The sequence below is a fragment of the Erythrolamprus reginae genome, unplaced genomic scaffold (genome assembly GCF_031021105.1).
Source record: "Erythrolamprus reginae isolate rEryReg1 unplaced genomic scaffold, rEryReg1.hap1 H_1, whole genome shotgun sequence".
NCBI classification, from domain to species: domain Eukaryota; kingdom Metazoa; phylum Chordata; class Lepidosauria; order Squamata; family Dipsadidae; genus Erythrolamprus; species Erythrolamprus reginae.
This window is the reverse complement of record NW_027248462.1, coordinates 338228-363953: the sequence shown is the minus strand read 5'-3', so window position 1 is coordinate 363953 and position 25726 is coordinate 338228. Positions and strand designations below refer to the sequence as shown.

Genomic DNA, 25726 nt, shown 5'->3' with positions numbered 1-25726 from the left:
TTAGATCATCCCCAAATAATTTAGTTGCGGGGAGGGTGGCACATCAGAAAGTGCATGGGGCTCAGTCTGGGTTAATGGCCTGGGTTCCCCATCACGTCCTTGTTTCAACTTGCAGTGCCAGGAACTGCAGCTGGTGAGGTCAGTTACCCCATCCCATCTTCGACTTATCACCCTTCCCCAGAGCTCCTCCGCAGAGGGATGGGGTTACCTCAGGCCATACTGCCAGTCCCACAGGCGATGACTATGGGACCAACCCAAGGTGAGCAGATTCTGTAAATGGTAGGCCTGGAAGCTCCTTGTCATTGAAGCCATATTCTGCTACTGAGGGATGTTCTCTCAGCATCTGAGAAAATCGAGATAGAATCGAGACCTCACCTACAAAAAGATATTGACAAAATTGAACGGGTCCAAAGACAGGCTACAAGAATGGTGGAAGGTCTTAAGCATAAAACGTATCAGGAAAGACTTCATGAACTCAATCTGTATAGTCTGGAGGACAGAAGGAAAAGGGGGGGACATGATCAAAACATTTAAATATGTTAAAGGGTTAAATAAGGTTCAGGAGGGAAGTGTTTTTAATAGGAAAATGAACACAAGAACAAGGGGACACAATCTGAAGTTAGTTGGGGGAAAGATCAAAGGCAACATGAGAAAATATGATTTGACTGAAAGAGTAGTAGATCCTTGGAACAAACTTCCAGCAGACGTGGTTGGTAAATTCACAGTAACTGAATTTAAACATGCCTGGGATAAACATATATCCATTGTAAGATAAAATACAGGGAATAGTATAAGGGCAGACTAGATGGACCATGAGGTCTTTTTCTGCCGTAAGTCTTCTATGTTTCTATGTTTCTTCATTCCCCAGTCTTAAAGATCTGAGGGAGGCAGATATCATTTTTGATCACAGGGTTCCCAATTCCTGAAGACTAGTGTATTTTTTTTTTTTATGCAAAAGTTTTCATTATCAGTTGCTTAGCAGAGGAGGGGACCTCCAACACTGGTTTTTGTTTAATTGAAACCTTTGACAAAGTTGAATTTGAAATTATATGGACAGTGTTCTGCATTTTTCTTTTGTGTGAGTTGGACACTGGACTACTTAGGGTAGGTCCACAGTTGTCATTGATGCTATGAACTTCTGAGCCACATCTAAGGATTCACCAAGTAATGGTAAATTGAAGTCCCCCAGCACCATGAGCCTGGGGGACTCCACTGCCAACTGGCTACCACCTCTAGCAGCACAGGCATGGCTGTTGTAACACAGCTGGGAGGGAGGTACATCAACAACAAACCCAACTGAACCCCTAAGTCCAACCTCAAGAGGAGAGATTCACACCTAACAAACTCTGGGGCAGGGATCCTGCAAGGACAAAGACTCTTCCGGGTAATAATTGCCCACTTCTCCAGCCCTTCAATGGAATCACGGCTGATAGAAACATAGAAACATAGAAGTCTGACGGCAGAAAAAGACCTCATGGTCCATCTAGTCTGACCTTCCACCATTCTTGTACCCCATTTTGGACCCGTTCAATTTTGTCTATATCTTTTTGTAGGTGAGGTCTCCAGAACTGAACACAGTATTCCAAATGTGGTCTCACCAGCACTCTATATAGCGGGATCATAATCTCCCTCTTCCTGCTTGTTATACCTCTAGCTATGCAGCCAAGCATCCTACTTGCTTTCCCTACCGCCTGACTGCACTGTTCACCCATTTTGAGACTGTCAGAAATCACTACCCCTAAATCCTTCTCTTCTGAAGTTTTTGCTAACACAGAACTGCCAATACAATTCTCAGATTGAGGATTCCTTTTCCCCAAGTGCATTATTTTACATTTGGAAACATTAAACTGCAGTTTCCATTGCTTTGACCATTTATCTAGTAAAGCTAAATCATTTACCATATTACAGACGCCTCCAGGAATATGATGCAATATGGATAAATAGAAATATGGATAGATAGCATCATTTTTATAAATAAGAGATGGCATTCATACTTGAATCCTCCTGAAAAAGGATCAGAAGGCACTATTTGCAATGGGTGTAAAGTGAGGAGGGTATTGTCACAATTTTTTTTAAAAATGGGAAGAAGCTTGCTCAGACCAAAATTTTGTCAACAGGTATCATGACTTTTTGCTCTGTACTTTGCTCTTGCACACTTGCTCAAGCTTTGCCACCACAAACAAAGCAGGAACACTTTCAAAACTTTCAAATCTGCTCATCCTACACACGCAAGTCTACAGTAGACAGTTATGGTGCCACAAAGTTTGCAAAACCTAAGTAATATTTATTTAAAATAACTGGTATACTTATTATTTGTCCAGTCTAAACCCCAATGGGTTCGTTTAATTTATCTGCAGTAGACCCATGCAAATTCATTCATCTTTTTAGGATAAGGGAACCATATAGCCTGAGAATCACTGCAACAAACATGGCTTAACAAACAATGGTTTAACATAATTGATGATCCAGGACAGGTTTCTGCTTCTAAATGGCAATTACACATTATGGCTTGAGAATACTATAATTATAAAACTCTACCACTGAGTTCACATTTTGTAAAAGGTCCAAAACCCAATATTGTAGTGAAAAGCAAAAATACAACAGTGTTCTGTACCAATGTAAGTAGACTATGTAAATAAGTTATGTCAATCATTATTTGAAGTTACACATTTGCATAGAACGACCGCGATTGGTGGAGCTGCGAGCGGGAAAGTACAAATGGCTGTCAAAGCCGCATCTATGAAAAAGAAGCCCTTTAAAAAGAGAAACCTGAGCCGCAAGCCGCGTGTGTTAACCGCGAAGCCAAATAGTTACATTGTTGCAAGCTGCTGGTTCCTAATAATGACAAATCAAGCGAGACAGTGTCATGTACTTTCTTCAAATCTAACATTGGCGACGAGGAAATAAAGAACCCTAAAAAACTGAAGTCATGGAAGCATCAACAGTCACTCAAGCGCCGGACTTCTTTGACCCAGAACAAGAAACCTGGGACACATACATGGAGAAATTCGAGAATTTCTTGGAAGTGTCCAGCCACAAAGATGCTAGGGACAAAGTGGCATCGGACTTCATGGCATCGGACCAGAATATCTCCGGGACCGCCTTCTGCCGCACAAATCCCAGCGACCGGTTAGGTCCCACAGAGTTGGCCTTCTCCGGGTCCTGTCGACTAAGCAATGTCGTTTGGCGGGACCCAGGAAAAGAGCCTTCTCTGTGGTGGCCCCAACCCTCTGGAACCAGCTCCCCCCAGATATCAGAGTTGCCCCCACCCTCCTTGCCTTTCGCAAGCTCCTTAAAACCCACCTCTGTCGTCAGGCATGGGGGAATTGAAATTTCTCTTCCCCCTAGGCTTATAGAATTTATACATAGTATGCTTGTATGTATGAGTGGTTCTTTAAATTGGGGGTTTTTAGATTGTTTTAATATTAGATTTGTTTACATTGTCTTTTTATATTGCTGTTAGCTGCCCCGAGTCTTCGGAGAGGGGCGGCATACAAATCTAATAAATACAAATACAAATACAAGCAGGCAATCTTCCTCCATCGCTGCAGCAAGCTCATGTACAAGCTAACGAAGACACTCACACATCCCACACCAGTGCGTTCGGCACCATGGGCTACAATCACCGAAAAATTAGCAGCCGTAACAAACAGAACAAATCCAGACAGATTCCATCTACCTATATTCTGCCCAGTGCAGCTACAGATAAGATGGTGAACAATCAGGATGAGCTTCATAAATTAGAGTTGGAAGGGTCTTAGATATCTTCCTATCCAACAGCTGGAATTTTGAGAACTGTAGTCCCAGCACTGAAAAGTGCCACAAGAACTAGGGAACAAAATGGAAGATATGTCATCCTTTACAAATTAAAGGAGGTGGGTGGTGGATTAAGAAATTCATTTGCACTCTGATATCCAGTAGCTGCCTAGTGCTTCATATCACTGGTCCATCTCTTAAACACCTTGAAGGTCCTTTAGGTCAGAGGGAAATTTCATGAGAGCTGTGTAGTGTGTGGAATGGATAAGGTTGGAGTGGGTCCAGAGAGATCTGGAATCACAGCCTTGCTCAGTTTTGAAATTCAGCGTTGATCACACCTCTCAGCCTTGATAACAACATAGTGTACTTGTAAGGTTCAAATGGGATAAGCCTTCTCAGTTCATTAGAAGTGTGGGATATGGCTGTTAATGTTTTATAGGATAAAGAGAGAGAAAGGACGTTTTGTTAATATTTATTTTATTTTATTTTATTTTATTTTATTTTATTTGTTTATTTATTTATTTATTTATTTATTTATTTATTTATTTATTTATTTATTTATTTATTTATTTATTTATTTATTTATTTATTTATTTATTTATTTATTTATTTATTTATTTATTTATTTATTGGATGTGCATGCCGCCCCTCTCCAGAGACTTGGGGCGGCTAACAGCAATAATAAAACAGCATATAATAATAATCCAATACTAAAAACGATTTAAAAACCCATTAATATAAAAAACCAAACATACATACAGACATACCATGCATAAAATTGTAAAGGCCTAGGGGGAAAGAGTATCTCAATTCCCCCATGCCTGACAGCAGAGGTGGGTTTTAAGCAGCTTACAAAAGGCAAGGAGGGTGGGGACAATTCTAATCTCTGGGGGGAGTTGGTTCCATAGGGCTGGGGCCGCCAGAGAGAAGGCTCTTCCCCTGGATCCTGCCAAACGACATTGCTTAGTTGACAGGACCCGGAGAAGATCCACTCTGTGGGACCTAATCGGTCGCTGGGATTCGTGCAGCAGAAGGCGGTCCCTGAGATAATCTGGTCCGGTGCCATGAAGGGCTTTATAGGTCATAACCAACACTTTGAATTGTGACCGGAAACTGATCGGCAACCAATGCAGACTGCGGAGTGTTGGTGTAACATGGGCATACCTAGGAAAGCCCATGATTGCTCTCACAGCTGCATTCTGCACAATCTGAAGTTTCCGAACACTTTTCAAAGGTAGCCCCATGTAGAGAGTGTTACAGTAGTCGAGCCTCGAGGTGATGAGGGCATGAGTGACTGTGAGCAGTGACTCCCGGTCCAAATAGGGTCGCAACTGGTACACCAGGTGATAAATTTATTTTTAAATTAAACTGGGAATCAAAACATGCACGTCCATATCTAGATATTGAGAAACAAGCCTTCCCCTCCCCAGACATCTGAAGATAAGAGAAGAACATGAGATTTGGAGATCCGCCAATTTAAATGTTCGGTGACTTCACACTTGTGTAAATACAAAAAGACTTGCTGTGCATCCTCAAATTTGTTGGCTCATGTCTATCATGCCTATATAACCAGAATATCCTCGCTCTCCTTCTGTAGGATCTCAAAATCTTCAGGATGAGGTGGGAAAACTTCATCCAATATGTCACATTCAAGAAGACGCATAATTGGAATTCTGTTTTATTAGCTTTTGTGCAAGGGGACTAATTCTGTGGATCTCTTTTGGGATCAGACAGAAAGCTTTGAACCGATTCAGAAATCCCTTCTCCTGAAGAGAAATCTAGGTTTTCTCTTCATAAGCCAACACTTCCATTAACACCTGGTTGTTGTCCCATCACTAGTGACTTTCATTAGATTCACTGGTGAAGTTCATAAGAATTGGTCAAAAAGTCAATTTGTGCAAAGCTCCCTTGTATATCATTTAAGTTAAGAGATTCAAGTGTTCTTTGATGGCTATTTTTGGTCTCACAGTCTGTCCATAGATTCGCTTTGAACAAAACCATAAGTGTTCATAGTGGTTAGTAATCAAAATATTTTTTTTCTGTGCCTGGAAGATAGTATGATGTTATATCTGCCTGCCAGAAGGCAGTTAAGACACAAACCACCAACCAAAACCAAAAGTAAAAATGTCCAAGGAGAGAAAGTAGTGTCAAAAAACTCAAGATGATAGCTGTGACCAGAATATTGAAGCCTTGTACCTTTTCACACATGCCTTGTGTATAAGAAAAATGGTTTGAGTAAAGAGGAGGTAAGTCTAGCATCTGATGGTCACTATCTTGACTTTATCGAATTTCCCCCCTTCATGGGGACAGTGTGATGGCTCAGTGGTTAAGATGCTGGGCTTGTCAGTTGGAAATCCAACAGCCCAGGTCAGTGATGGCGAACCTATGGAACGTGTGCCACAGGAGGCACGTGGAGCCATATCTGAGGGCACGGAAGATGTTACCCTATGTCAGCTCCAGCATACATGAGTGCACTGGCAACCTTATTTTCAGCCTTCTTTTCAGCCATTTTCGCTCTCCCCACAGTTCAAGAAAGCCTCCTGAGTCCTGGAGAAGGTGAAAAACAGCCCAATGGGCCAATCGGAAGTTTGTTTCCAAATTTCCGGTTAGCCCATTTGACCATTTTCGCTCTACCGAGGCCTTAGGAGACTTTCCTGAACCAAAGGGAGAGCAATAAAACCAGCCCAATGGGCCTCCCGGAAGTCTGGAGCCTTCAGTGAGGCCTATGTGCATGCACAGGGAGAACAGAGTGGGAGGATTGTGTGCAGGGCTGGGCTACTAATCCCGACCCTACTGGAATGGGCCAGGAGCACGCATGCGCACCTGCCGCAAGATTCGGTTTCTGCACATGCAGAAGGCCTGCTCTGTGCTGTCCTGCGCTGCAGGCATCCCTCTCCTGCGGTGCGAGAGAGCAGGAGCATGGCCGGAGCAGCAGCCGGAATTTTGCATGTGGCAGCAAAAATTGCTGGTTTATTTGCTTCTGCGCATGTGTGGAAGCAAAAAACCCAGTAATTTTTTACCGGAATCACTCCAGTTGCACTTGCACAATGTTTGCATGCCTGATGGCAACCGGAGCAAGCCTACACACTCCATTTTCCCTGGTTCCAGTCGTTCTAGCTGGGGCCCATGGCTGGTTGTGTGCATGTGCCAGGGCAGTGAGGGGGTTGTGCGTATGCATGGAGAGAGGGCATTGCATTGTGGGTTTGGACACACACATGCAGAGTATTATGTGTGCGCACTCTCTTTTGGTACCTGAGGCAAAAAGGGTTTGCTATCACTGGCCTAGGTTCAAGAGCCAAGCTCCATACACTGCGGTGGCTCCTGTCTTTGCCCCAGTTCCTGCCAACCTAGAAGTTTGAAAGCATGGAAATGTGATTAGATAAATAGGTACCACTTCAGTGAGGAGCTAACAGTGCTCTGTGGTATCACGGTGGCCACATGACACAGAAATGTCTTCAGAGAACATTGGCTTAATGCAGGGGTAGGCAGAGTTGGCTCTTCTATGATATATGGACTTCAACTCCCAGAATTCCTGAGCTAGCATGATTGACTCGGGAATTCTGGGAGTTGAAGTCCACAAGTCATAGAGGAGCCAACTTTGCCTATCTCTAGCTTAATGGATTTAAAATGGAGATGAGCACACAGACCCCAGAGTCAGCAATGGCTAGCAGAGTAAAATACGCAAGAACTCCTTTGCCTCCTATCCTCCACCTTCATATGTTAAGATCCTAGAGATGACTGTATAAAGTCAATGACAGCTTGTGGGTACCTTCCTTGAAAGTAACAATTTGTATCACTTGTAATGTTTTATCGGCCTAACTAGGAGTGGGCTACTGCAGCTCCACCCCAGAGCACCCAATTTACACTGAAAGATGTTGAAAGAAAAGGCAGGGCGTCCTGCATAAGCCATGCCCACAGTGTGGTACTAAAAGTTTTGGTAGCCCTTCAGTGCTCCTAACCATTTTGCAAGGTAAGTTAGGCTGAGAAATAATGCTCACCTAAGAAGCTTCCCAGCTCAGCAAAGCTTTGAACCGAAGTGACCCGATGCCTGGTTTAATATCTCAGCTGTTGTTTTCCGGATGTGACGGACTACAAATTACAAAATTTCCATATAGACCAGACTGCATTGCACTAAGCGAGAGGACTGCCCGAGGCAAATTATTCAGGCTTTCATAAAAGGATAGCAAGTGGTTAGTTGCTTAATTTATTGCATGTTTAATTTCCAGGCTGGGAAGAGAAATGCGTTTGGGATCTATTGCCTGGGGTACCAAGACACTATATCAGTGCAAGACTGACATTTGCTGCTAAAGCAAGCCCAATACTACTGTTGACCAATTGTAATGGCATGTGGGAATGACCTTGGGAGGCAGGGGGAACAGCCAGAACCAAGGAAACTGTTGGATAAAAGGCAGCTTAACCCACAGAAGGGATGAGGGCAGAGAAAATGTCTCAGAAAAGATTCTCCATAGGTTGTGGGGGTTTTTTAATGTAAAAGGCAGTGGGGAAGAGATTATTTTTAGGCTTCTAAGGTTCTGTTTATATAACCCAGTGATGGCGAACCTTTTTTTCCTCGAGTGTCAAAGAGTGTGCATACACGCTATCACACATGTGTGAGTGCCTACACCCATAAGTCAATGCCTGGGGAGGACAAAAACGGCTTCCCCCACCCCTCGTGGGCCCAGTAGGCTTGTGTTCTGCCCTCCCCGGGCTCCAAAGGATTCCCTGGAGCTCAGGGAGGGTAAAAATGCCCTCCCCCACCCCCAGAGGCTGTCTGGAAGCTAAGAACGCCCTCCCAGAGCCTCTGAGCAAGCCAAAAATCAGCTGGCTGGCGCATGCATGCATGTTGTTGTTATTATTATTATTATTATTATTATTATTATTATTATTATTTATTAGATTTGTATGCCGCCCCTCTCCGTAGACATTAAAAAAAACCCGTTATTAAAGCAGACATACACACAAACATACCATACATAAATTGTATAGGCCCGGGGGAGATGTCTCAATTCCCCCATGCCTGACGGCAGAGGTGGGTTTTAAGGAGTTTACGAAAGACAAGGAGGGTGGGGGCAGTTCTAATCTTTGGGGAGAACTGGTTCCAGACGGTCGGGGCTGCCACAGAGAAGGCTCTTCCCCTGGGACCTGCCAAATGACATTGTTTAGTCGACGGGACCCAGAGAAGGCCAACTCTGTGGGACCTAACTGGTCGCTGGGATTCGTGCGGCAGAAGGCAGTTCCAGAGATATTCTGGTCCGATGCCAGGAAGGGCTTTATAGGTCATAACCAACACTTTGAATTGTGACCGGAAATTGATCAGCAACCAATGCAGACTGCGGAGTGTTGGTGTAACATGGGCATACCTAGGGAAGCCCTTGATTGCTCTCACAGCTGCATTCTGCACGATCTGAAGTTTCCAAACAGTTTTCAAAGGTAGCCCCATGTAGAGAGCATTACAGTAGTCAAATCTCGAGGTGATGAGGGCATGAGTGACTGTGAGCTGTGAGACCCGGTCCAGATAGGGCCGCAACTAGTGCACCAGGCAAACCTGGGCAAACGTCTCCCTCGCCACAGTTGAAAGATGGTTCTCTAATGTGAGCTGTGGATCGAGGAGGATGCCCAAGTTGCAGACCCTCTCTGAGGGGGTCAATAATTCCTCCCCCAGGGTTATGGATGGACAGATGGAATTGTCCTTGGGAGGCAGAACCCAGCCACTCCGTCTTATCGGGGTTGAGTTTGAGTCTGTTGGAGGTGAGCTCGGGAAATGGCTTGCATACCAACAGATATGCCTCTGTGTGCCACCTGTTGCACCCATGCCATAGGTTCGCCATCACTGGTAACCTAACAATAAAGTAAAATTAATTCATCAAGATGTGCTTCCTGCCTGGACTACATCACAAGCTGACACCAAATCTTGCAAGCCTCAGAACCTTGCAACCCTGTCACCTTGCAGCCAACGAAAGTAAGGAAGACTCCCTTCTGAGATGTTTGCCACACCCACACATTTCTGTGGGCTAAGCTGGTAAGATTCTTGTGGCTGGGATTCTCCCTCCTCTTTCCTAAGGTCATTACCACATACCATTACCCCAATGGACCCTCCTGTCCATTTATAGCAAGTGCAGAACAGAAGGGTAAAAGATGTCCGTCCATGGCAGGTTTCTTACATCTCAAATGCCTTCTCAAACAGATTTTCAGGTTTCTTATTCAGCCCTGCTAATGGAGAATTCTAGGGTTTTTACCCCAACATATTGGGAAGGCTGATCTAGCCATCATATCTCAGGGAGATGGTATTAATTCTGCCTTCCTTTCTTTACTCTTGGCCTCAAAGAAAACACCATTTCAAAAATCAGCCCATGTCATTCTGTAATTTTAATTCTATTTCCTACCATAGAAACACTATCCAAGATGTTACAAGGAATACAAAGGTTTCTATTCAGTTATAAAACCTTCTGCGGCCAAATTCTGTAGACATCACTAATTTCATTAGTAATTGTGAGAAGACGGGAAAGGGAAAACCTGTATCTCCCACAGGTTCCAAGCAAGTGTCAAAAAAGTCAAGATGGTGTCTGCCACCATGTGATTAAAGTCTCAGTCTTTTATATAAATCTTGACTACTCTGTAAATCAGATTTCTTAGATTATGGTGCCCTGCAAATAAGCTGGCACTTACACTTCAACAAAGTATCATCCCAAGTCGACTCTGCACACCCTTTCACTAGATGTCCATCATTGGGACATTCATGGATAAGATACTATCTGGCAAAATCAGCCCCTGCTACAGACACCTTTTTTTCTTGTCACGTGTCAATAGGAGTTTTGTTAGGAAGCATCCCTAAGAGGCAATGATTGGTTTCTGCACCCTGTTTTCAAGTGTTCTGGCAATCTCACACTATTCACAAGAGCCTACAAAACTTTTGCCAGACCCATCCTTGAATACAGCTCATCTGTCTGGGACCCATACCACATCTTGGACATCAACACCCTTGAAAACGCCCAAAGATACTTCACCAGAAGAGCCCTTCACTCCTCCACTCGAAACAGAATACTCTACGAAAATAGAGTAACAATCCTGGGTCTAGAAAGCTTAGAACTACAACGCCTAAAACACGATTTAAGTATTGCCCAAAAGATCATATGCTGCAGCGTCCTACCGGTCAATGACTACTTCAGCTTCAACTGCAACAACACAAGAGCATGCAACAGATTCAAACTTAATATTAACCGCTCCAAACTTGACTGTAAAAAATATGACTTTAACAATCGAGTGGAACTCATTACCGGACTCAATAGTGTCAACCCGTAACCCCCAACATTTCTCCCTTAGACTATCCACGATTGACCTCTCCAGGTTCCTAAGAGGTCAGTAAGGGGCGTACATAAGTGCACTAGAGTGCCTTTCATCCCCTGTCCAATTGTCTTTCCTTTATCTCATATATCATATATATTTTCTTCCTTTCATATATCTTCTCCTCTATTTTTACATATTATCTTTATATATATTACTTCATGTCTATTCTCTTCCATATGTATTTGTGTATTGGACAAATGAATAAATAAAATAAATAAATAAAGTTTTCCAAAGAATGAGTATGTTGTGGGGAATGGGGTGGACCTCTTGTCTTTCCTCTGGGGAATCTCCAAAGTTTGTAGTCCTGCAGCTAGCACCATGTCCATTAAATGCCTACCTACATTTCCTTGAATTGCTTTCGCACCGATGTGGTCTTGAAGCCTATGCGCCGAGCACATTGGCACCATCGCTGCATGGGCAAGGGACAAGGTTCGCTGAGGTCTCATACCTCGGTATCGCTCCCTTGCCCCCACCCTGCCTGAATGACAGGTCCCCTTACCTCTCCACCCACCTTCTCCAACCACAAGATCCGTCTTGAAGGAGGTGGTGTCTGTGTCTCTCCCCTGCTGGGGCACCGGCTTTTACCCTATATGGGGAGCAGCTGGGAGCTCCTTGGGCCCAAAATAGATGCAGCTGCCTCCTCTGGATTAGAGAGCTCAAGAGGAGACTTTCAGAGGGAAAGGGGAATTAAGATGGGAAGGGGGGGCTGGGAGGGAGAGGAATGGCAGAGAATGGATAGGTAGGCCAATAAAGGAGAGCAAACAGGATTTAGAATGCATGAACCAAAAGCCCAGGTCGATCTCTATGTGGATTATTGCTAAATAAGTGCACATGCTTGTTTTCGCATGGCGTCATCTAGTCTAAAATGGAAAACGGAGGTTTAAAGCGGAAAAAAAAAACCAGCCTAATGGAGTTTAGGCTGGGTCATGTGCAGTCAGCATCACATTGCTAAGGCTGCCTTTGGTAATAAAATGTGCTAGCCTAAGAATATTTTAATCAGCTTCCTGCAAGTTTCTAGCCCTCATCAATGCACAGATAGCCAATAGGAGCAACTGACTACATTTGAAGTTTATGAGAGAATGGATAAGTCAGATTTCTTGTCATGATTCTGTGCCCTTGTCTCCTTGAATAAAAATAAAATACATTGTTATAAGTTACGTTCTTTCTAATTTACTTGCCCCTTGTAATTCCCACTCCCAAGCAGAGAGCTTGGACTGCTTTGATACTTGGTGTTTGGTGGTGAATTGGAGCACAAAATATAATTTATGTTAAACATTGTACAATTTTAGGCCTGACAAAAACAGAAATCAAGTGTACATGCCTTTAGTAACTGTGAGTGTACACATCTATTCAAATATTGTAGGCAAGAGTGCATAAAACTGCAATCTTATTTTAGGATTGGATATATATTGGCCTTATAAAACATTTGTAATCAGATTCCTAAGACCCACCAATTATGACCACATGCGGTAACTATGGGAAATGGAATAATGTTTTGAAAATTCTTAACAATTTGTTTCCATTGGAGAACTTAATTCTTCACTTAACAGTTTGGGAACTTGAGATCCTTACAGGTCTTTGGTAAATCACACAGACTCCAATACAGCTTGGCTTTGATTTAGTTCACAGTCTGACAGCTGCCAGTTTCCTCTGGATTACGTTTGTCGCTAGAGCTGATCGCTATATCTTTCCTATTGGTGTTAGGAACATTTTAGTGAGGCCTGCAAAAAAAAAAAACCTAGATGATCATAGGGTTCAGGAATTGGCCATTCTGCATCTCTTTGTTGACATTTATTTATTTATTTATTTATTTATTTATTTATTTATTTATTTATTTATTTATTTATTTATTTATTTATTTATTCAATTTTTATGCCGCCCTTCTCCTTAGACTCAGGACGGCTTACAACATGTTAGCAATAGCACTTTTTAACAAAGCCAGCCTATTGCCCCCACAATCTGGGTCCTCATTTTACCCACCTCGGAAGGATGGAAGGCTGAGTCAACCTTGACCCGGTGATGAGATTTGAACCACTGACCTTTAGATCTACAGTCAGCTTCAGTGGCCTGCAGTACAGCACTCTACCTGCTGCGCCACGCCTGGCTCTTGTCATTTTGAGATGATCCAGGTTTTTGCAGTCCTACTGCTTTGAAGGTTAAACCATGATACCCATGAATTCGGAGACTAGCAGTCTAATTGTCCAAGTTAGACAATTCGGATTTAGTTAAACATTACAAAAACTAATTCAGGACATCTCTTCTATATAATGCACATTTCAGACACTCTGAAAGGGATGAAGTGGCATTTTTCAGCAAGTCTCCTGAGAACACTAGATATTTGTTAGACAAAACTCAAGTAATCAAATGAAAGTGTGGAAGATAATGCAAAATTGGGAAACCTGCTCTCCAAATGTTGTAGGACTACAGCCCTAATCAGATCAGAACAAAGAGCACTCACTCACAGAAAATTGAAACCAAAACAAATCTATATTTTAAAATGATTTGTACAACAAGGTCAGGTTTTTAGTCCATGTTGGCAGCTCTCCCGGTCAAATTGTCTAATAGATAAGGAGCAGCCAAAAGCCAAATCCAATTTCAGTGCTCTAATGTCTTTTAAACACACACTCACAAATCTTCATGTTTTCCTCAGACAGCTGCGTCTCTGCACAATGAACTTAAAGGGATAACAGCAGTTTGCCAGCAAAGCATTTCTAGAACTTCAGATCTAGTACTTCCACCATTACGAACATTGAATCTCCATGTCTTTATACCCAAAAATCCTCACTTATATACGGTCTGGCTGTGGTCAAATGTTTCCTAGAAATATTCACTGTCTAGACTTTCTTCCATAGACTCACCTTCTGGAACTTTAAAGGTATTCCTGTCTGCTTTGTGACCTTCTGACCCAGGCATCTAATAGGCGCTCCTGATTCCCAATGTCTCCCTCCTCCTCTGATTCAGACATTACCCTCATTGGGGTTTCTATAGTCTCTGGAGGTTCCTCGGGTTTCTCAGGTTCCAATTCTGCCTCACTCTTACTCTCTGATTCAGTTGTCAAGAACACTGACCTAGGGTACCAAGATGGACCCAGTTCATCCTCCTCAGAATCTGTGACTAACTTAGCTGGTTGTGGGCCACTCACAACACCAACATCCTTCTTTCACAGGCTATGTTGGATTGAAGCAGTAGGAGTTATTCAGCAACATCTGGATCCCTGTCAGCTAAACTGTTTTGGGGGGGGCAACCTTTGATCAACCACAAATTAGATTTAGATTTAGATTAGATAATCTACTTCAGAAGATGATAGGAAAGAGGAAAACAGAAACCATTATTGTCACCTTGAGCTCTTAAAATATAATCTGGAAGTTAAATGTTATTAATAAATTTATCAGCAAGATATAATAATATATATATATTCAAAAATGATTAAAAGGAAGGGATTATATACTAACCATAACCCATAGCTTCTTGCTCTAAGAAGAATCCTTCAGCCTTTTCAGTGTCTTGGATAGATGATAGCTAGATAGCTAGATAGCTAGATAGCTAGATAGCTAGATAGCTAGATAGCTAGATAGCTAGATAGATAGATAGATAGACAGACAGACAGACAGACAGACAGACAGACAGACAGACAGACAGACAGACAGACAGACAGACAGACAGACAGACAGACAGACGATGATAGATAGATAGATAGATAGATAGATAGATAGATAGATAGAGATAGATAGATAGATAGATAGATGATTGATAGATAGATAGATAGATAGACAGACAGACAGACAGACAGACAGACAGACAGACAGACAGACAGATGATAGATAGATAGATAGATAGATAGATAGATAGATAGATAGATGATAGATAGATAGATGATAGATAGATAGATGATTGATAGATGATTGATAGATAGATAGATAGATGATAGATAGATAGATAGATAGATAGATAGATAGATAGATAGATAGATAGATAGATAGATGATAGATAGATAGACAGACAGATGATAGAGAAGTTACAGAAAACAAATAAAGCTGCTCAAAAGGATTGCCTCACTTCAAGAGAATGGAATATTTATATGTATCTAAGTATTGTGTCAATTCCCCCTTTTAGACTGAATTTGAAGGCAGAGGCTAATTATTTTCTTTTCTTTTCCCCCGTAAGCTATTTTAGGAGTCTTTGGAGTAAAAACTAAGGTTAGATTGCTTACATAAGACTACATAGACTGCAAATGATGTAACTCTTCCTTAGAGTCAAAGAGTAGAATACAAAAGCTAGCCAAATTGTTTTGTCATGTGAGGTAGAAAATTTTATTATTTATTATTTATTTAATTAATTAATTCCATTTGTATGCCGCTCTATTTCCCTAAGGACTCTAGGTGGCTCACAACAAAGATTAAAACATAGAAATAATATTAAAAGGTCTAAAAAACAATTTCAAAACCATTTGAATCCCACAGTTAAGGGGTGGGTGGGGTAGTTGTTTGTTTGTTTGTTTGTTTGTTTGTTTATATGCCATCCCTCTCTGATGACTCAGGGAGGCTTAAAACATATAAAAACAACAAATACAATGGCTAAATCCAATTACATTTAAAACTAAACAAGCAATCTTATTTTATTTTATCTCTCTACATGGGGCTACCTTTGAAAAGTGGTTCAGAAACTTCAGATCGTGCAGAATACAGCTGTGAGAGCAATCATGGGCTTCCCAAGGTATGGCCATGTGTCACCAACACTCCGCAGTCTGCATTGGTTGCCGATCAATTTCCGGTCACAATTCAAAGTGTTGGTTATGATCTATAAAGCCCTTCATGGCATCGGACCAGAATATCTCCGGGACCGCCTTCTGCCGCACGAATCCCAGCGGCCGATTAGGTCCCACAGAGTTGGCCTTCTCCGGGTCCGGTTGACTAAACAATGCCGTCTGGGGGGGACCCAGGGGAAGAGCCTTCTCTGTGGCGGCCCCGGCCCTCTGGAACCAACTCCCCCCAGAGATTAGGACTGCCCCCACCCTCCTTGCCTTTCAAAAGCTCCTGAAAACCCATCTATGTGGCCAGGGATGGGGAAAATAATTAGTTTCCTTAGCTACTATGTTTTTTTATGTATGGTCTGTTAGAAACATAGAAGACTGATGGCAGAAAAAGGCTTCATGATCCATCTAGTCTGACCTTATAGTATTTTTTGTATTTTATCTTAGGACGGATCTATGTTTATCCCAGGCATAATTAAATTCAGTTACTGTGGATTTACCAACCACGTCTGCTGGAAGTTTTTTCCAAGGATCTACTACTCTTTCAGTAAAATAATATTTTCTCATTTTGCTTTTGATCTTTCCCCCAACTAACTTCATATTGTGTCCCCTTATTCTTGTGTTCACTTTCCTATTAAAAACACTTCCCTCCTGAACCTTATTTAACCCTTTAACATATTTAAATATTTCAATCATGTCCCCCCTTTTTCTGTCCTCCAGACTATACAGATTGAGTTCATGAAGTCTTTCCTGATACGTTTTATGCTTAAGACCTTCCACCATTCTTGTAGCCCGTCTTTGGACCCGTTCAATTTTGTCAATATCTTTTTGTAGTTGAGGTTAGGTTTTTTATAAGGGTTTTCAATTGTTTTTCAACATTAGATTTGTACATTATGTATTGTTGTTGTGAGCCGCTCTGAGTCCTCAGAGAGGGGCGGCATACAAATCTAATATATTGTTATTATTAGATATTGGAACACTGTTATCACATCATCTCTGATTCTTCCTTTCATTAAACTAAACCAGTGATGGCGAACCTATGGCACGGGTGCCATAGGTGGCATGTGGAGCCATATCTGCTGGCACGCTAGCCATTGCCCTAGCTCAGCTTCTATGTGCATGTGTGTGCCGGCCAGCTGATTTTTGGCTCACACAGAGGCTCTGGGAAGGTGTTTTTGGCTTCCAGAGAGCCTCTGGGGGGGATGGGGGGGGCGTTTTACCCTCTCCCGGCTCCAGGGAAGCCTTTGGAGCCTGGGGAAGGTGAAACACGAGCTTACTGGGCCCACCAGAAGTTGGGAAACAGGCCGTTTTGGATCTCCAGAGGGCCTCCAGGGGGGGGAAAGCTGTTTTCACCCTCCCAAGGCATTGAATTATGGGTGTGGGTACTCAAGCGTGCGCGATAGCATGCACGCACACTCTTTTGGCACCTGAGGAATAAAAGGTTCACCATCACTAAACTAAACATTTCCAATTCCAGCAGCCATTCTTCATATGTTTTAGTCTCCATTCTCTGCATTCTTTCTAGTCTCTCAACATACAGGGGGTGGACAGAAAAACGGAAACACCTTGCAGCTCTTCCGTGGAATCCAGATTTGTGAAGCTCCCTTCGAACAGTTTTTGTGGAAACTGGGTTCTGTACGTGTCTATTGAGCTCTGCAATGATTTTAGGAGCTGTGGTCTTGCGATCCGCTCTAACAATTCGCTTTAGAGTCCGACCAGTCTCTCTCAGACAACTTCGACTTTCGACCGGACCTGTGCTTGGCTGAGGACGTTTTTCCTTCGCTTTCAAAAGCAGTCATTACTTTTGAGATATTAGCTGTTGAAACGCCAAACATTCGGGCACTTTCTGTTACACCAGCGCCTGCCATTCTAGCACCAACAATTTGGCCTCTTTGGAAGTCTGAGAGGTCTGCCATTTCTAGGTTATAAACAATTTCCTTAAATTTCTGTTTTAAAAAATTTAGTTTAAAAAAACATATCAAATAACAGAATTTTTTTTAAAAAACATTAAAATATGTCAAGTTTTGATTGATTTGAACGTGTTCAAACATTATGATGCCAAAAGTCAAGTGTTTCATTTTTTTGTCCACCCCCTGTATTTTTTTTTTACATCGTGAGATGCAAAACCTGATGTAGTATGGTCTTAGGAAGCCATTATAAAATGGTATTTATTATTGATTCTATCCATCTTGTCATGCAGCCTAGAACTGTGTTGGCTGTTTGGGAAGCCGCAGCACCCTGCTGGCTCATATTTAAGAGACTGTCTCCTAGGATTCCACAATCCCTCTCACAGTTAGTACTATAGAGCAGTGTTTCCCAACCTTGGCAACTTGAAGATATTTGGACTTCAACTTCCAGAATTCCCCAGCCAGCAAACGCTGGCTGGGGAATTCTGGGAGTTGAAGTCCAAATATCTTCAAGTTGCCAAGGTTGGGAAACACTGCTATAGCGCCAGGTGCCACATATCAGTGATGGTGAACCTCTCTTTCCTTGGATGCCAAAGGTACATATGTGCTCACACCAGTAGTAGGTTGAAGTTTGTGTGTGACTTCTCCAGTGGCAGTCCTGTGGGTGCCACCAGTTTTATTTTGTACTTTTTGCTTCGGGCGCATGTGCAGAGATTTCAGTGGAGGTTTCTTGGCTTCTGCACATGTCCCCTCGTGAAATTTCAGCATTTTTGCTTCCTGCGCATGTGCAGAAAAGCATGCTGGACACAGACACATACAAAACTCAAATGAAGCTGAGTGCACAGCGCACCATTAGCAGCGGTAGTGGCAATTTTCAGAAACATAATTCAATGCCCCCATGCCTCCCGCCCCATGCACATGTGCATGCTATACCCCGTGCATGCGTGCATGAACACATATCTCTCTGCTGCTGCTCCATTTCTCGACTTCCACTAGGCCCGGTAGGCCCACTTTTCACCCTCCCTAGGATCCAGAGGCTTCCCTGGAGCCTGGGGAGGGCGAAAACGCCCTCTCCCACTCTCTGTAGGCCCTCTGGAGGTCGAAAATGCCATCTCAGAGCCCCCACATAAGCCGAAAATCACTGGGCGGTGTGCACATGCACACTGGAGATGAGCTACGGTAGCGATTCATATGGTGGTAGATAGGGTTATGCATGCCATCACCGACCTATATTACAGTGTACCTGTGTGTGTGTTTTATTTTTCTTGTCTTAAATGTAGAACCTTACTTTTCTCACCCTTCAATTTCATTTTGCTAGATAGCGCTCTATGTTCAAATTACATAAAAACTAGGGCACGGGGATTATCTTGCACTTGGCATTTGGAACAAGAGGGATTGACCTGTAGCAAAGCCATATATGACCACATAATGGCAACCATTTAATAATGGCTGTGTATAGATTTTTTGTGTGCAGATTTTGCACTAATTTTATTTTGCAGACTTCCAAGTCAGTTGCTAGAGACACTTTGCTCAACTGTGATTGAGCACTTAAGGCCCTTCCTGGACAGGCGGACCACTTAAAGAAACTCAAGTTTTCATCACTCCTCATCTGAACTATTGTTAATGCGCTCTATATGGGGCTATTTTGAAAATTGAGTAGTCTAGAATGCAACAACCTAGTTATTAGTTAATTATTGTCAAAACTACATGACAATACTGACACTTAGGATCTTAACTATTTAATAGTCAGAACAGTTAATCAGAGTTTGCTTTTCAGTAATAATCCGTGAACTCTGCTTCCTCTAGAAATCAGAACTTGTTTTGGTCTTCTGAAAGCTTTAGAAATTGTACAAATGAAGGCAAATTTTATTTAGAAATTTTATTTCAGACTTGTGAGTCTTATGCTGCTAGGTTGATTGAAGGGAAGGGTTTGCTATGATTTGAGAATACTTCAAAAAAAATCTGTCCCTATGATCTTGAATCAAAGCTTCATGTCCAGACATATGATTTTCTGCAGGAAAAAAATATTACTATAATTTGCATTCTTAAAATTGAAAAGTAGTTCAGGCAAGCTTTTTCTTTCAGGTGGAATTAGAACCTTTAAAAAAAATTAATTGCCTCACTAGTGATTATTATTTTATCAAAAATTGTGAAGACCAGATCAGCATAGTTACAGCACCCCAGGGACACAGTTGCCATTTGTGACTTCCCCAGTCAGCTTTCAACAACCTTAAGTCAATAAAAAAAGCTGGATTCGCTTAACAATCAGTTATTTGCTTAACCCTCATTGTAAAATGTTGTAACATTGGGCATCTCACTCAGAATGAACAGAAATTCTGGTTTTAATTTGGTCATAAGTTAAGGATTACCTATATGTGTTATGGACCAATACAGATAATATAAATAGAATAGCAAAATCTCCAAAATTCCCTGTACCAAAATGATTGACTAGGTAAATTCAATTGGCATTTAAGCATGATAGTTAGTAATAAAAGAGTTACAGAGCTAATATGTCTCCCCAAAGCTCATATTCTTATCCAGAAATTAAAGACATTCCTGCCAAAAGAATAACTTCAAAATAGAAATTTTTTTGAGGATGTAGGCTGCTTGCATTTGGATTTTATTTGCTTTCCTACCAGTTTGCAGCTGCTTCAACCCGAAATGGCAGGACTGATTAGGAATTTGAAATTTAGCGCAACTACTCTATAAGGCACTAGATTGGGAAGGTTATTCTAAAGTTAAATTGCTAATTAATATGATCTGATTAAGTTAATTAAGGTCCACACTTACAAAGACCAACAGCACCCCCTTCTGGCCAAAGTTATGAAATTATTTTTACTATATACAGTACAGGCGAAACTTGAAAAGTTAAAATATTGTGCAAACGTTCATTTATTTCAGTAATGCAACTTAAAAGGTGAAGCTTAATATATGAGAGATATTCATAACATGCAAGGCAAGATAGTTCAAGCAGTTATTTGTGATTATGGGGTACAGCTCATGAAAACCCCAAACCCACCAACTCAGAAAATTATAATATTACATGTGATCAATAAAACAAGGATTGTACATAGAACAATATTGGACCTCTGAAAAGCATAAGCATGCATATGTACTCAGTACTTCGTTTGGGCCCTTTGGCAGCAATTACTGCTTCAATGCGGTGTGGCATGGAAGCTATCAACCTGTTACGCTGCTGGGGTGTTTGGCAGACCAGGATGCTTCAATAGCGGCCTTCAGCTCTTCTGCATTGTTCAGTCTCATGTCTTTCATCTTTCTCTTGGCAGTGCCCCAAAGATTCTCTATGGGGTTCCGGTCAGACAAGATTGTTGGCCAATCAAGCACAGTAATGCCACAGTCACTGAAGGTTTTGGTGCTTTTGGCAGTATGGGCAGTTGCCAAGTCCTGCTGAAAAATTTAAGTCACTATCCCCATAAAGCTCGTATGCAGATGGAAGCATGAAGTGCTCCAAAATCTCCTTTCAACCTTGGCAACTTGAAAATGGGTGGGCTTCAATTCCCAGCTAGGCATGTGGAATTTAACTGCAGTAAGGCAAACACCATGGTCATTTAAGTGAACTTCCAGTCAATAATCAAACACTGTAGTTGTCAAACAAGTCCGTTTCCCCCAATGGGCATTTTTAACCTGAAACCAGAAGGAATTGTTGGAAACTTGCAAAAAAAGCATAGAAAATCTCAGTCAAATGACTATGTGGGATGTTGTAACTAGTTGTGTGTGTGTGTGCGCGGGGCTGTCAAAACTCCAAAAACAGGTCAAGTAACTCTGGAGAGATCAGTAGTAAATTAGAACACTTGCTAAGAAACTGGCCATTAAGTGAGGACCATATGTATTGGGTTAGTCTTAAGGGTTCAGAGCTGTATGGAATCTGACCCTTTGGAGGATTGCAAAAGATCTGGGTAGGGTAATTCTCGTAAGGGGAACTAGGATTGTGCCCACCATGGGGGTTTTTTTGGAAAGTTGTTGTCTCACATGTAAAGTTAGGCCTCAACTTACAACCACAATCAAGTCCAAACTGAAACAGCTTTTTTATTTTTTTTTGCAGTAGCCCTTAACAGGATGAAAAGGCAACAGAATTTGACAGGGTGTTATTTTTCCAGTAAGAAACCAAGATCAGAACCGGTTGCATCAGAATTAGCCTTGGATGATACAATATCATCACAAGCAAAATCACCCCAACTTGGAGAAAGCAGCACATCAATTGAAATAGATAGTTCCAAAATTGAAAATAGTCTTCCTGAATGCTGGACAGTGCTACAATACAACAAATGTAAAGAAAAATATGATGGACTGATAGTTTCTAACAAAAAAATTAGGTTGCAATATTGTACAAAACATGACTTTGTAAAAGAGAAAAGTGTTCATGTGTCAAAAGAATGAAAATATTTTCAGATTGAGGCATCAGGGAAAAACAAAGATACAACAAACTTCTCTAAGGGAAAAAAAGGGAATATTTTTCATCAATAACGTTTATGAGCAAGGTTCTCATAACAATGTGAACAGGAATCGATGACAAAAACAATATATAAGATGACTGAAAAATATTTATCTACTACTTGTAGAGTATTTAATAGAGTTTACAGTCTGGCACAAAGATGTAAACCATTTTCAGACATAGAAGATGTGATAGAATTGCAAATTAAAAATGGATTAGATATGAGAATAGGATTACATTAATGCAAAACTCCAGTGAAAATAGATTTCATTGCAAAATAATTTTTTAAAAGATATATTTACTGAAATCAACTTGAAAATATTTGATTATTGACAAAGCCTCAAAGATATCTTGCAAACCAGTTGTTATAGTTTTCTTAAAAGTTGAGGATTCAGTTATCTCACCAACAATTTTTGTTGAGCTAGTTGAATTAGAAAAACAAGATGCAGAGACAATATGCTCTTCAGTTATGGAAAATTTAAATAATGTTGGGTTTACTAAAAATTAACTAGAATAAAATTTAATAAGATTTTGCTCCGATGGCGCCAGCATTATGCTTGGGAGAAAATCTGGAGTGAGCAGTAGAATAGCAAAAGTTTCCAAACATAATATGGCACTATTGTCTCTAACTTGTTTTAGATGATTCAATAAAAGAAATAAAGCAAGTAAATCATTTTAAAATATTTATTAATAAGGTATATACTATTTTTCATCAATCCAATAAAAACCAAATTGAACTTACCAAAATATCTGAACAACTTGGAATTAAAATTCTAAAGATTGGTAGTTTTTGGACCAAGATGGGCTGCCTGTAGTTTAAGGTCAATCGTAGCTGTGTGGCATGTTTATCCAGCACTACATCAGTATTTTCATTCAAATGAAAAGTACTTAGGCATGGCTGCCCATATTGAAAATAGGTATGTTATGACTGATTGGGCATTGATTATTGACATTCTAAATGAAATTTCTCCTTTCAGATGTATTGCAGGCAAGAAATGTAGACATAATAAAGGCTGAAAAACTTGTGATAAGATCTGTTAAAGAATTTGAAATGCTTAGAAAGGAAAAGGTGGTGAAAAAAAGGTTGATGGTTAATTACCTTCAAAAATATCTAATTTGTAAAAAATCATCCATTTGTTGGACTTCCTTGGGAAAGACCTTTGAAAAGCATAACAAATTTGAATAAAAGAGTAATGGATTGTGAACATTTAAAAACAGGTAGCCAATTTCAAGATAGAAACAAACTACAATTTCTCAATTTTTTGGAGCCAGATTACTGGAATACAGTATTGATAAGCAGTAGTTCCATGTAAAGCAGCTGAAGAACAATTGCTTGAATTTTGTGACATTTTCAATTACAAAATTTATATTAACGATTATCGGGATTTTGTAGAAAATGTTTTAAAAGATTCCAATAAATATGCAATTCCTGATAGTATTTTAAAAAGCTAAAGATACCATCAGAACAATTGCGGTAAGTTCAGCAGAAGCAGAAAGGGTCCTTTCAAAAATGAACCTCATATGTTCCAAGAAGAGAAATTGCCTGACCATTTCCAAGATAGCAAACATAATGACTTTCAGTTTAATTGACCGAGCTCTAAAGGATTGGGACCCTATTCCTGTAGTTTAAAATTTGTTACGAGTAAATCACACATCTAATGATGCTCAAATAAAACTTAAGAAAAGTAAAAGTGAGGACGCCAATCAAGCAGCAATTTGGAGATACCTAACATAAGCTTTATTTTTTGTCAGGTATTATTTAATAGTTTTTCATTCATATTGTAAAACTCATGTAGTTTTGTATAAATAATGTTTATTCATATTGCAAAACTTGTATAGTTTTTCATTCATATTGTAAAACTCTTGTAACAAAATCTAGTTTTATGTACCTCTTTATTCTTATTTAAGTATTAAATGCATAAAATAAACTACCTTTTGGTATATCTTTTTTTATACTTAAAACAGTAACTAGGGCAAAGAAATGATGTCGAGTTGGTCACACCCACCCGTCACATGACCCACCTACCCATGCCCACAGAACCTGTTGTTAAGTTATTTGAATCCCACCACTGGATCATGTACCCTATTCCTTCATTCAGTCCCTCCAGACCAAGAAAAGTCAATGCAAAACACTTCAAAACTATTACTGAGAGAATCAGAGAAATATCCATTAAGCAATCAGCAATCAAAATGGGACTAAGAGAAGGCTTATACATGAAGCCTGATGATTATCAAGCATTCTGCAGGTAATCCTTGCTTAGAGATCATTCATCCAGCCACTGTACAAACAAACACACTGTACAAAGGTACTGGGAAAATAATTTTGTAGCTCATTTACAACTGACCTATGTAGTGTCCCTCAGTTAAATGATCACCATTAGAGTCAAAAATAATTGTTTTGTTCTTACAGATTCCCCGACTCCCCACAGAACAGAAAAATTGGAGAAGGGTTTCAAGAGAGTAAGCTGTTTGCCCTTCTACAGTCAGATGGCAATGTGATCATAATCTCTCTTTTGTCTGACACTTTCGCCCACCTCCCTAAGGGAGATTGGAGCAGAAAAGGTTTCAAAAAGGAAATATCAGTTTGTTCTTCTACATACTGATAGCCTGGCAGCAGGAAAGGATCAGGCAAAGAATAGATTGTCTACAGAAATTATTTGCTTTTTTCTTTTTCATTCCACCCTCAATCAGAGCAGAGACCAGAAAGAAACAAATTTCATGATAGCATTGTAAGCTGTTTGCACAAAACAATTTCAGCATTCAAACTCTGGATTGTGATGCAACCAAATTACTTTTCAAGACAATAAGATAGCACTCCATCATTTGGGGAGTGGCTAGGAGGCAAACAAACCAAACCAATACCAAACCAAAGATGTGAAACTGACTCATCTTAACCCTTTCCTGGCTGTAAAGCAATTGTAGTGATGTGACTCTGTGTTCACCCCACTTAGGGATCACTTTGTTTAGTGGCAAAGTTGCCGCCCCCAATTAGGTCTTAAAGCGACTACTGTAAATGTAAAGTAACGTCTTCACTTGATTCCATATTTGCCAATCAAGGCATGGAAATTAGTTCAAAAGGACATCTGACAAATATTAATTTTTTCCCAAAATAAACAAGCTGCTCCCCCCCACCCCACCTTTCAGTTTTTACTAATTTTACTTACTATATTTTTTCTTTAAAAAGTTCACTTTAAAAAGGTAAAATGATGTTTCCTTTATTTATTTTTATACAAACTCCCTCCCCCCATAAACAAAACACAGAACTGTATCCCAGAATAATTAAAAAACGGAGAGAAAAAATTCAAAGAGGCGGGGGGGGGGGGGGGGGCTGAACAGTCCAACTAGTCCACAGTAGAAAAATAAATCTTAAAAGAGAAGGAAGAGAGGCAGTGGGAGTAAGAGGACAGTCTTCCCAGAGGTGTATTCATAGCATGATGCAATTCCCTGGGGTGTAGACTGTTTAATGAGTGACCATAATTTGGTGGGAAGGGGTAAGAAGGAATCAGAAGTTCGGGT

The 25726-nt window shown here is 40.8% G+C and overlaps 1 pseudogene; it reads left to right on the top strand.

The window, feature by feature from the left end:
• The first annotated feature begins 2929 nt into the window (after nucleotides 1–2929).
• LOC139155256 (E3 SUMO-protein ligase KIAA1586-like) lies at nucleotides 2930–25538 on the top strand (annotated as a pseudogene).
• The last annotated feature ends 188 nt before the right edge of the window (nucleotides 25539–25726 follow it).